Raw genomic sequence first — 12699 nt, forward strand, 5'->3', positions numbered from 1 at the left:
GCAAAAAACTGGGAACTCATTACCTAAGACAAATGGGTTTTAAATATAGTTTCCCAAGGATACAGATTCTACTTCCACTCCTTACAAACCCCAAATGGTTGGCCAGACATACCCCCAAGTCAGTGGGCAGAGGCTCAACAGCAGGTTCTCTCTCTTCTAAGTATCATGGCTATTCAGCCTGTCCCAGCAGAGGAATGGGGACAAGGTTTTTACTCAAGACTTTTCCTGGTACCCAGAAAAGACAACTCCTGGCGTCCTATCCCGGACCTTCCATTCTAAACACATTTTTGGTAATCCCAAAATTCAAAATGCTAACTCTTCATCTGCTGCTTCCCATGCTAGGCAAAAATGCGTGGTTGGCAACATTGGACTTAAAGGAAGCTTACCTGCACATACCAATAAGGGAATCTTGCAGAAAATACCTACGATTCAGAGCAGGCTACATGCACTATCAGTTCTCTGCACTGCCCTTTGGCTTATCTACTACACCCAGGGTATTCACAAAGTGTCTAGCTCCAGTCATTGCATTCTGCAGGCAAAGAAATATTCAAATATACCCATACCTGGACGATTGTCTAATTCAGGCAGAAAGCCAGGACATACTATTAAATCATCTGGCATTTGTAAAGAAACTGCTAACCTCACTGGGGTACACCATAAATGAAAATAAATCTCACGTAGTACCCTGCCAACAAATTGTATTCCTGGGAGCAAGCTTCAACACAACTTCCCAGATGGCCTACCTCATGCCAGAGAAACAAGTTTATTTGACAGCCTACTTTGAACTACCGGCTACAAAGACCCAGCTATCTGCAAGGAAAATACTGCAAGCCCTGGGGTTCATGGCCTTTTGCATCCTACTAATTCCATATGCAAGACTGCATATGAGGAAACTACAGTGGTATCTAAAAAGCCTATGGTGTCAACAGTCTCAGGACCTGGAATCAGTGATCCCTATCATTCCTTGTGTAAAGACAGAGTTCTTTTGGTGGGCAGAGGCCTGCTACCCCGACAAGGGACTGCCATTCACTCTACCCCCTGCCGCCAAAACCCTAACAACAGACGCATCAGACTATGCATTGGAGGCTCACTCGGCAGGGCAGTGCATTCAGGGCAAATGGAACCTGAGTCAAATGCACCTGCATATCAGTCAAAAAGAAATGTTAGCTGTACAGAATTCTTTGACAGCCTTCAAGGAGCATATTCTTCCGGGACAATTATTGGTAAAGACAGACAACACCACTGTTATGTGGTACATAAACAAGCAGGGGGGGACCCACTTGTACCCTCTCTACAGACCAGCCATGGCTCTGTGGAACACAGCCTTGAGCTACCAAGTGCACCTACAAGCTCAATACCTGCCAGGCAAGATAAATTCACTGGCAGATGACCTTAGCAGAAATCTCATGGACCCACACGAGTGGAAAGTGGAACCAAAAATATTCAATGTTTTGAGAAACAAATGGGGGAGGCCAGAGATAGACTTGTTTGCCTCCCCTCAGAACTACCAATTGGACAAATTCTGCACAAGGACTCCCCACAGACAAGCTTGGAAAGTGGATGCCCTGTCCTTCATCTGGAAAAGCCTCTCAATTTATGCCTTTCCCCCTCTGCCTCTCCTCTTGAAAGTTCTGCTAAAGATAAAACAGGACAAGCCAAGGACAATTCTTATTGCACCAGACTGGCCATGCCAACACTGGTACCCCCTCTTGTGCAGTATGTCACTGCTGGAACCATGGCACCTGCCTCAGATCCTTTCCCTGCTCTCCCAGCAGGAGGAAGATGTAAGCCAAGCCAAAATACTCCTCACTACAGCAATAAGTAAAGGTCCCAACAACCAAGCACAAGCACACAAAAAAAACGAAGCGTAGTTCATAGGTTCCTAGGTTCATAGGTAGATACTAGGCTATCTGCCCTAGGGCATTTATAAGCCTAGCCAGAGTGTATTTGGCTTCTGCCTCCCTATTAAATTAGCCTACTGTGCCTCTGTAAAGTAGGTCACAGAAGGTACCCTTTTAAGATTAGTCTACTGTGCCTCTGTCTAGCAGGGACACAGGAGAGATCCCAGGGGTGAATTTGTGATTTCCCATCCACGCGTCCAAATTTCGCTTGAAGAGGGTCAGCGAGGGGCTATGTCTAACATGAATTGGGATTCTATTCCAGAGTGAGGGGAGCCTCTGGGAAATGAATCTGTCCCTCCAGCATGTCCTATTTATTTTTGTGCTGAGGTTTAGGTCCCTGGAGCGTGTAGCTCTAAGGGACTTGGATTTTTTGAGGTGGCGCATGTCCATTAATTCTGGGTTTGACATGGCTTTGTACGTCAGGCATAGATCACCTCTGAGTAGGTGGTAAGCAACTGAGTAGAGCTGGAGTTTCTTTAGTCGAGCTGCATAGGACATCTGTTTGTAGCCCATGATCCTCTTGGTGAGGTACTTTTGGGGTCTCTCCAGTTGCTGCAGGTGTCGGGTAAGGTACATCCCAAAAGGGGCATTGTATTCAATTATGGGCCTGATGAGTGACGAGTAGAGGGGCACAATGACCTCTCTTGATCTAGATGCGAACCCTTTCATGATAAGGTGGGCTATATAGAAGGTCTTTCTAACCACTTTGGCAACGTGATTATCAAAGGAGACATTACTATCTACGTTGGTCCCCAAATCTCTAATTACTTCTTCCGTACTTAATGGATTACCACCTATGTGGTAATTTGTGGGCACCTTGTTTTTCCCAAAGGGGATGACTATGCACTTTTTAGCATTTAGCTTGAGGCCGTGGCTCTGGCATCAAGCATCCATCTCTGTGAGACCCTTTTGGAGGATGCTTGTGTCAGCTGGAGATTCGATTATGGCCCCCAGTTTGCAGTCATCTGCCAACTTTGTCAGCCATAATCCCCCCGTGTTAGCCTGAACCTCAGAGAAGTATATACCGAACAAGAGAGGTCCCAGAACTGAGCCCTGTGGGACGCCACTTGTAACTGATTTGGATTCGGACATGGCACCTGCGATTCTGACCATGTGGGTTCTATCTCTGAGCCAGTTTGCAACCCATTTTGTGATATAGGGGTTGATATTTAAGCTGGTAAGCTTATTTATGATGCCTGAGTGGGGTATTGTGTCGAAGGCTTTTGCGAGGTCCAGGTAGGCTGTGTGGACTACCTTGCCCTCATCTATGGCTTTGGTAATTGTTTCAAAGAAATCAGCTAGGTTTAAGAGGCAAGATCTGCCCTTAACAAAGCCGAATTGGGTAGGGTCCAGTGTCTGGAGGCTCCCAATGTCTTTGTTTATGAGTTCCATGATAATACGCTCCATAGCTTTACAGACCAGACTAGTCAGGCTTATGGGGCGATAGTTTCCGGGGTCCGTTGTGGCACCACCTTTGTGGAGTGGGACCACTGTAGCTGTACGCCATTCATTGGGTACATATCCTGTAGTAAGGCTAAGTTTGAACAGTGACTTAATGTGAGGGTTCAGTTTTTCTTGGAGCTCATGTAAGACACAGCCTGGGACACCGTCCGGTCCCATAGATGCTGTGTTTTTTGCTTTGGAGAGGGCAGCTTTCACCTGTGCATCTGTGATGTCAGGGAGGTTACATTCAGTTGGGATAGGCGTTTGCTCCTTTGGGGAAGGGGAGTTTGCTGAATCTGTCTGCCAGGATGTTGGCTATGTCTGTAGGTTCGGTATATTTTGTACCGTTATGCAACAATTCAGAGCATATCTGGGAGTTTCATACATGTTTCTGACATAACTAAAGAAGGCCTTGTGGTTATCTTTAGTGTCTAGGGCAATTTTTCTTTCGAAACTGGCCTTTGATGATTTCATGAGGGATCGAAGTTTCTTGCTAATACTGATCAGAGATGCCTTCCTTTTTTGGGATTTTGCTCTGTCATGTAGTAGCTTCCTCCTTCTGTTGTATAGCTTATTTATGGCCGGGGTCCACCAGACCGGTCTCCTGTTTTTGGAGGAGTGAGTCTTGGTTTTATTTGGGATAGCATGATCCATGCATTCCTGCAGGTGCTCATAGAATGCATTTGTAAAGGATTCTGCAGATTGGGCTGTATTATCCTCTGGCCCAGGGGCTTTGAAGGATTCCACCTCAGTCTTGAGAAGTGCAAAGTTGGCTTTTGAGAAATTCTTTACAGTGATTTCCTTGGCTGGGGTTGGGGACGGGATATGGATGTCCAGGGAAATTTGTTTATGGTCTGATCTTACCAATGAGGGGTTTACCTCTGGTGTGGAACATAGAGTCCCCATGTTGGTGATGACCAGGTCCAACATGTTGTTCCCTCTTGTGGGAGTGGTGACCAGTTGTTCCATTGCATTAGAGTTTATAAATTCAAGGAACCGTTGGGCGAGGGTGTTTGGGCTTGAGTAGTTTTCCCAGTCAATGTTTGGGTAGTTGAAGTCACCCAATAACATAGTGTTTGGAGAGACCTTCATATTCTACAGTGTTCTCAGGAATGCCAAGTGGGGTTCCTGTAATAGGGAGGGTGTTCTGTAGCAGGCAGTTTTGCCTGCTGTTAGTTGCACATGGATGGTTTCCGATGCTTCGTGCAGTGCCACTAACCTGGAGGTGTAGGTATCTTTGATGAATATAGATACTCCCCCTCCTTTTGTGCTTCGGTCCGAGTTTTGGGCGAAGCATGGTATGAGTTATAACCTGGTAGTGCTGGGGTGCTCTCAGGAGCCTTGAACCAGGTTTCTGTTACTGCACAGACATCAATTTTCTCCATACTGAGGAGAGTCTCGAGTGCGTGCATCTTGAGGTTTAGACTTCTGGCATTGAGTAGCATTACCATTATTTTTTTTATCTTTGGGTTGTCTATGGAGGTGGGTTTGTCCTTTGAGCCTTGCCTAAAAAAGGCACTATGGGGGTTGCAAGAGCCTTGGCCAGTATACGAAAGCCTAAGGGTGACAGGTGCAAGCCGTCCCTAACGAAGCAACGTGGCTTGTCGAGCATGTCATCCCAGGCTGACAGACACTGGATCCCGTTTGAATGACACCAATACTTTAGCCAATTGTTGAAACTGATCATTTTGTCTTTATACTGTGGCATCATTCTTGGTGAGGGCAAGATGCTACTCAAGGTCAGGGACATACCAGCCTGGGATACATGGTCAGACAGTTCCTCTATGTCTCTTTTCATGTAGTCCAGGGAGGTACGTCTCAGGTCATTCACACCAGCATGGACAATGACGGAGTCATACTTGTACTTGCTTTGGAGTGACCTGAGTGCTTGCGTTATGTGGCGGATCCTGGCACCCGACAGGCAGCTTACAGTAACCTTCTCCTTGTTCAGTCTGGTGAGTGGGACGTCAGTGTGCCGGACAATAGAGTCCCCTATAACAAGTGTATTAGGTGTGTTGTTTGGCCTTATGGGCTGTGACTGTGAGGCACACTGATTTTGTGAGATATGTGATTCATGGGTATTGTTGAGGGGTGGCTGTTGCTTGGATATCTGCTTAGGAGGTCTTTGCTGTTTAGGCAGATTTTTATTTAGAGCCTCAGTATGTTTTGTGTGTTTATGTGTTGGGTATGCAAATGCAATAGGTCTGTGTGAGACTGGATTTGTGGTGTGGGTGGTTACCTTTTCCTCCTGACTGACTGTGCCAGTCTTGGGTTGAGAGAGCTCTGCCTCCAGTTTGGTTGTGTAACTGCATCTCTCACATGTATTAGAGTTTGTTAGAAGGAGGAGAGGGTTGTCTGTGTACATAAGGCAATTGTAACATTGCCTCAAAATTCCCAGATTCACCAGCTGGACTGGAGAGTAACCTTGAAACTGACCCTTGGACATACCAGATTAGTACAGGGAACTGTTTTTTTTACTGATCAGATTAGGGAAGGGAACTGTTTTTTCACTTGATCAGGAAGGAGATACCTTAGTCCATGATACAAACACTTCTTTATTAAGACTACAAACGTAACATAAAGTGCTTTTCATCTCACTGGTAGTGAGACTTCCTCAGACAAAACTTCAAGTAAAAAGCATCTCATTATATACCCAACCCAAATGTCAATTAACACTCCTTACATTAATTAGTTTGATTAGTAAAAGCAGTTTCAACATAATAGCTTTGCAACTTGATATAAGACAGTAATGCAATCATATTTACATTAACGTATCCAGATAGAATGCTTCAATAGGTTGCCTCAACATTCCGAACATTAAAACAACCACTTTAAACCTGGTAATGTTACAAGCATCCACTGGAACCTTTAATCCCTATTCAATTAAATGCTGTTTCAAGCTTTTAAGGCTAAGTGTATACAAATCGTTGCATCTAGTTGTCGTTGTTGTTGTGTCTTTCGGCTTTTCCCGATTAGGGGTTGCCACGGCGGAACTCCGGTCCGCTAATGATTGACAGTAGATTTTTACATGCCAAGTTGCCGGCCCTGACGCAAAACATCTGCTAAATGAGGTGCTAAATGTTTGCATTACCTGTCTAGCCATGATTGGGTTGTTGCCACCAGACTTTCAGTACATACATCATTCAAGTTGGAGAAATACTTTTGTTATTTAAGCGGAAATTTTACTAAATAGTTAAGCTACTTTTAAGGTTGCTGACCAGTTATTCCACTCCACTTCCACCTTTCCAGTTACGAGTATATGTAACGGAACTTCGTAGTGCAGCCTGCATTTAAAGCAACCATTCACTAGAATTGATTGTGTACTGTTCCTTACGAACATCCAAAACTTGGATGATGATGTCGGTGCTTTAAACCCATTACAGTCAAAGTTTTGAATAAAAATCAATTACCATGTTTAAAATTTAAACTTCTAAATGTATATTATAAGTAGACCACCCCTTCATCTACACATAGAAGTATAACTACACGTATATGAGTATACCCGATACATTGAAAATTAAAAATTAAAATTGAAACATAATGATCTAAAAAAATACCAAATGTTAAAATATCACACTGTAAAATATTAAACATAATCCCCAAACCCCTAAATAGGATGTCTCCTCAGCTGTTGGTCACCGGTCATCTTGCCAGACTTTTCAATTTTAATATACATTTGACTGAATAATATTCATTCAGTCCTGGGTACTGACAGGCTCTGGTCTGTATTTGCCACATTAATTCTAGTTTTTCCAGTATCAAGGAACTAGGTCCTCCTCTTATCTCATCCACCCTAACCGAGTCTTTAGCTCTAAATTTGAATGAATGTGCAGGACAATCTAAAGTATGTTTAGCCATTGCACTGTCCTGTTTCAAGGTTTGGATACTGTAAAGGTGTTCATACACCCTTTCCTTAAATTTCCGGTCTGTTTTCCCAATGTAGAAAACGGGGCATTTCCGGCAGCATGCCAAGTAAACCACACCTTTGGTGTTGCAATCGAATTTCTGTGAGGTCATGTAATCTACCCCTCTAATGTTAAATCTTTCACCAATGTCCATATATGGACAGTATGTACACCAACCACATTTGGTCATACCTGCTTTTACTGTTCTTTGCCTATTTTCCTTCTTTTTTGATAATAAACATTTAAGGTTATTGCCCCTTCTAAACACCACTTTAGGGGGTCTGTCAATTTACAGATCAATGCAGCATCTGATCTAATGATCTCCCAATTTTTGTAGATGATCTCCCTAATGTTATAGCCATCCAAACTAAACTTAGTAATCAGGCTGACCCCCACCAAGGGAACTTTTGCTGTGGTTTTATCACTAATTTGGGACTCCAGTCAACCTAGTTCCTGTGTATTAATCAGGATGGGTTGGTAGAGGCCCCTTGTTCTTTTCCCTTTTACCTCCTCGGTTAATTCCCTGATTAGTTGGGTGGGATATCCCCTTTTGGAGAACATAGTTCCTAACATGTCACATTCTAATGAAAAATCATAATCCCTAGTCACCATGCGGGCAGCCCTTACTAATTGTCCTTTTATTACAGAACGCTTTTGGACCGAAGGATGGCAGCTATTAAAATGAAGAAAGGCATTAGAACATGTGTCTTTTTAATAGATATTTGCAAACTAACAGTTATTATGTAGGTCCTTGTTCAATAAGACATCTAGATAAGCAATATTAGTTTCATTATACGTGAAAGTAAATTTTAGGAATGAAGTTGTGTTATTAAAGTAAGACACTAAGTTTTCCGCCTCTTTTTCTTTCCCATCTGTCAATATAAAAATATTGTCAGGATAACTAGTGTAAAATTGAATTTTATTTATAATGTTAGGTACCTTGAACACAAATTCTCTTTCAAAATGTGCTATGATCAAATTAGCAAAACTAGCCCCGCAGGGTAACCCCATGGCTATGCCAGTTTTTTGGACGAACAATTTTCCACCGAATGTAATGTAATTATTTGACAAGACCAATTCTACCATTTCTGCCAAGAGGCTTATTTCATCATTTGGTGCTCCTAGCTCATGTAGTAACAATGTAAGCCATTCAATCCCTTCCACGTGTGGGATGGACGTGTAAAGATCTTTCACGTCAGTTGTTAGGAAGTTTAGATTATGTGTGAACTTCAGCTTTTGGATGTTAGCTAAAAATGACCAGGAATCTTTACAAACCTGAGGCTGTGACATTACATATTTTTTCAAATGAAAGTCTATGTATTTTGCACAAGCATATGTTATACTCCCCCTGGCATCCGCCAATGGTCTCATTGGGGGATCATTAATGCATTTATGGATTTTAGGAATCCCAAATAGGATCAGTATTCTGGGGGCTGGCATACTAATATAGTTATACACATCTACATCGATTCTGGCCTCTATAAAAAGTTCTTCTATTAGGGACCGACTCCTCCCGTAGGCCATGTTCAATTTATTACATGACACTTCCATGTAGGTGTCTGTTAGTATGATCTTCTCCATTCTTAGTTGGTAGTCATTATTGTTCATGATAACTAGCCCCCCACCCTTATCTGGCTACATCACCCTAACTTGTGCTTCCTGTAAAAACCTTAGTGCCTGCCATTCCACTTTTGTTGTGTTGTTACACCTGTCTAGGTGTAACAAGTTAGGGTGATGCAGCCAGATAAGGGTGGGGGGCTAGTTATCATGAATAATAATGACTACCAGCTAAGAATGGAGAAGATCATACTAACAGACACCTACATGGAAGTGTCACGTAATGAATTGAACATGGCCTACGGGAGGATTCGGTCCCTAATAGAAGAACTTTTTATAGAGGCCAGAATCGATGTAGATGTGTATATCTATATTAGTATGCCAGCCCCCAGAATACCGATCCTGTTTGGGATTTCTAAAATCCGTAAATGCATTAATGATCCCCTAACGAGACCATTGGTGGATGCCAGGGGGAGTATAACATATGCTTGTGCAAAATACATAGATTTTCATTTGAAAGAATATGTAACGTCACAGCCTCAGGTTTGTAAAGATTCCTGGTCATTTTTAGCTAACATCCAAAAGTTGAAGTTCAGACATAATCTAAACTTCCTAACAATTGACGTGAAGGATCTTTACACGTCCATCCTACATGTGGAAGGGATTGAATGGCTTAGATTGTTACTACATGAGCTAGGAGCACCAAATGATGAAATAAGCCTCTTGGCAGAAATGGTAGAATTGGTCTTGTCAAATAATTACATCACATTCGGTGGAAAATTTTTCGTCCAAAAAACTGGCATAGCCATGTGGTCACCCTGCTGGGCTAGTTTTGCTAATTTGATCATGGCACATTTTGAAAGAGAATTTGTGTTCAAGGTACCTAACATTATAAATAAAATTCAATTTTATACTAGGTACCTGGACGATATTTTTATACTGATAGATGGGAAAGAAAAAGAGGTGTTAAACTTAGCGTCTTACTTTAATAACACAACTTCATTCCTAAAATTTACTTTCACATATAATGAAACTAATATTGCTTATCTAGATGTCTTATTGAGCAAGGACCTACATAATAACGGTTATTTTGAAAATATCTATAGAAAAGACACATATTCTAATGCCTTTCTTCATTTTAATAGCTGCCATCCTTCGGTCCAAAAGTGTTCTGTAATAAAAGGACAATTAGTCAGGGCTGCCCGCATGGTGACTAGGGATTATGATTTTTCATTAGAATGTGACATGTTAGGAACTATGTTCTCCAAAAGAGGATATCCCACCCAACTAATCAGGGAATTAACCGAGGAGGAGGTAAAAGGGAAAAGAACAAGGGGCCTCTACCAACCCATCCTGACTAATACACCGGAACTAGGTCGATTGGATTCCCAAATTAGTGATAAAAACCACAGAAAAAGTTCCCTTGGTGGGGGTCAACCTGATTACTAAGTTTAGTTTGGATGGCCATAACATTAGGGAGATCATCTACAAAAATTGGGAGATCATTAGATCAGATGCTGCATTGATCTGTAAATTGACAGACCCCCTAAAGTGGTGTTTAGAAGGGGCAATAACCTTAAATGTTTATTATCAAAAAAGAAGGAAAATAGGCAAAGAACAGTAATAGCAGGTATGACCAAATGTGGTTGGTGTACATACTGTCCATATATGGACATTGGTGAAAGATTTAACATTAGAGGGGTAGATTACATGACCTCACAGAAATTCGATTGCAACACCAAAGGTGTGGTTTACTTGGCATGCTGCCGGAAATGCCCCGTTTTCTACATTGGGAAAACAGACCGTAAATTTAAGGAAGGGGTGTATGAAGACATTTACAGTATCCGAACCTTGAAACAGGACAGTACAATTGCTAAACATACTTTAGATTGTCCTGCACATTCATTCAAATTTAGAGCTAAAGACTCGATTAGGGTGGATGAGATGAGAGGAGGACCTAGTTCCTTGATATCGGAAAAACTAGAATTAATGTGGCAAATATGGACCAGAGCCTGTCAGTACCCAGGACTGAATGAATATTATTCAATCAAATGTATATTAAAATTGAAAAGTCTGGCAAGATGACCGGTGACCAACAGCTGAGGAGACATCCTATTTAGGGGTTTGAGGATTATATTTAATATTTTACAGTGTAATATTTTAACATTTGGTATTTTTTTAGATCATTATGTTTCAATTTTAATTTTTAATTTTCAATGTATCAAGGGTATACTCATATACGTGTAGTTATACTTCTATGTGTAGATGAAGGGGTAGTCTACTTATATTATACATTTAGAAGTTTAAATTTTAAACATGGTAATTGATTTTTATTCAAAAATTTGACTGTAATGGGTTTAAAACACCCACATCATCATCCAAGTTTTGGGTGTTCGTAAGGAACAGTATACAACGGAGTTTATCAATTCTAGTGAATGGTTGCTTTAAATGCAGGCTGCAGTACGTAGTTCCATTACGTATACTCGTAACTGGAAAGGTGGAAGTGGAGTGGAATAACTGGTCAGCAACCTTAAAAGTAACTTAACTATTTAGTAAAATTTCCGCTTAAATAACAAAAGTATTTCTCCAACTTGGATGATGTATGTACTGAAAGTCTGGTGGCAACAACCCGATCATGGCTAGACAAGTAATGCAAACATTTAGCACCTCATTTAGCGGATGTACTAGATGCAACGATTTGTATACACTTAGCCTTAAAAGCTTGAAACAACATTTAATTGAATAGGGATTAAAGGTTCAAGTGGATGCTTGTAACATTACCAGGTTTGAAGTGGTTGTTTTAATGTTCGGAATGTTGAGGCAACCGATTGAAGCGTTCTATCTGGTGACGTTAATGTAAATATGATTACATTACTGTCTTATATCAAGTTGCAAAGCTATTATGTTGAAACTGCTTCTACTAATCAAACTAATTAATGTAAGGAGTGTTAATTGGCATTTAGGTTGGTTATATAATGAGATGCTTTATACTTGAAGTTTTGTCTGAGGAAGTCTCACTACCAGTGAGATGAAAAGCGCTTTACGTTACGTTTGTATTCTTAATAAAGAAGTGTTTGTATCGTAGACTAAGGTATCAACTACGCTTTGTTTTTTTTGTGTGCTTGTGCTTGGTTGCTGGGACCTTTCCTTATTGCTCCCAGCAGGAGGGCCAGATTCTAAGCTTCAAACCCTGAACCTTGCAGCCTGGCTAATTACCTGAGCTCTCCAATACCCTCCCTCAGTAAGCAAGTGATGGATGTCATTCTGGAAGCAAGGAGGCCTAGTACTAGAAAATCCTATGCTGAAAAGTGGAAAAGATACTGTTTCTGGAGCCACACTCAGGGAATGGGCACAACAGTGCCCAGCTTACCGCATATTCTTCAATACTTAACAGAGATCCTCTACAAGGGCCTTTCCTTCTCATCTATTAAAATTCATGCCTCAGACATTTCAGCACATTACAGTACTAACCCACCCCTCTTCTCTCACCCCTTGCTGAAGCAATTCCTCAGAGGGACCAAAAATTTAAGACCTCCTAGGAGAGCCCCTACTCCAGCCTGGGACCTTAACTTTGTATTGGAAAAGCTCACTTTACCTCCTTTTGAGCCAGCTGCAACTGCAGAGTTGAAATTCCTTTCTTGGAAAACAGCCTTCCTTCTAGCCATCACTTCAGCAAGAAGAGTGTCTGAATTACAGGCCCTCATGGCAGTGGAGCCCTTCATCATCTTCCATGCAGACAGGGTGTCCCTCAGGACCAATTCTTCCTTTATGCCCAAGGTGGTATCCAGCATGGCCCTTAATCAGTCCATTCATTTGCCAACCTTCTTTTCTAATCCACAGAACAAAGGAGAACGAATACTGCACTCTTTGGACATGCACAGACAACTTAGATT

General features: G+C 41.8%; 1 protein-coding gene across 1 annotated transcript in view; it reads left to right on the forward strand.

Moving 5' to 3' along the window:
- The window catches only part of NUAK1 (NUAK family kinase 1), a 308401-nt gene that overhangs the window by 60495 nt on the left and 235207 nt on the right, over positions 1-12699 (forward strand). The gene's annotated exons all lie outside the window — the stretch shown is intronic.

Source organism: Protopterus annectens, chromosome 11.part0, assembly GCF_019279795.1.
Source record: "Protopterus annectens isolate FY-2018-M chromosome 11.part0, PAN1.0, whole genome shotgun sequence".
Taxonomy (NCBI): Eukaryota; Metazoa; Chordata; order Ceratodontiformes; family Protopteridae; genus Protopterus; species Protopterus annectens.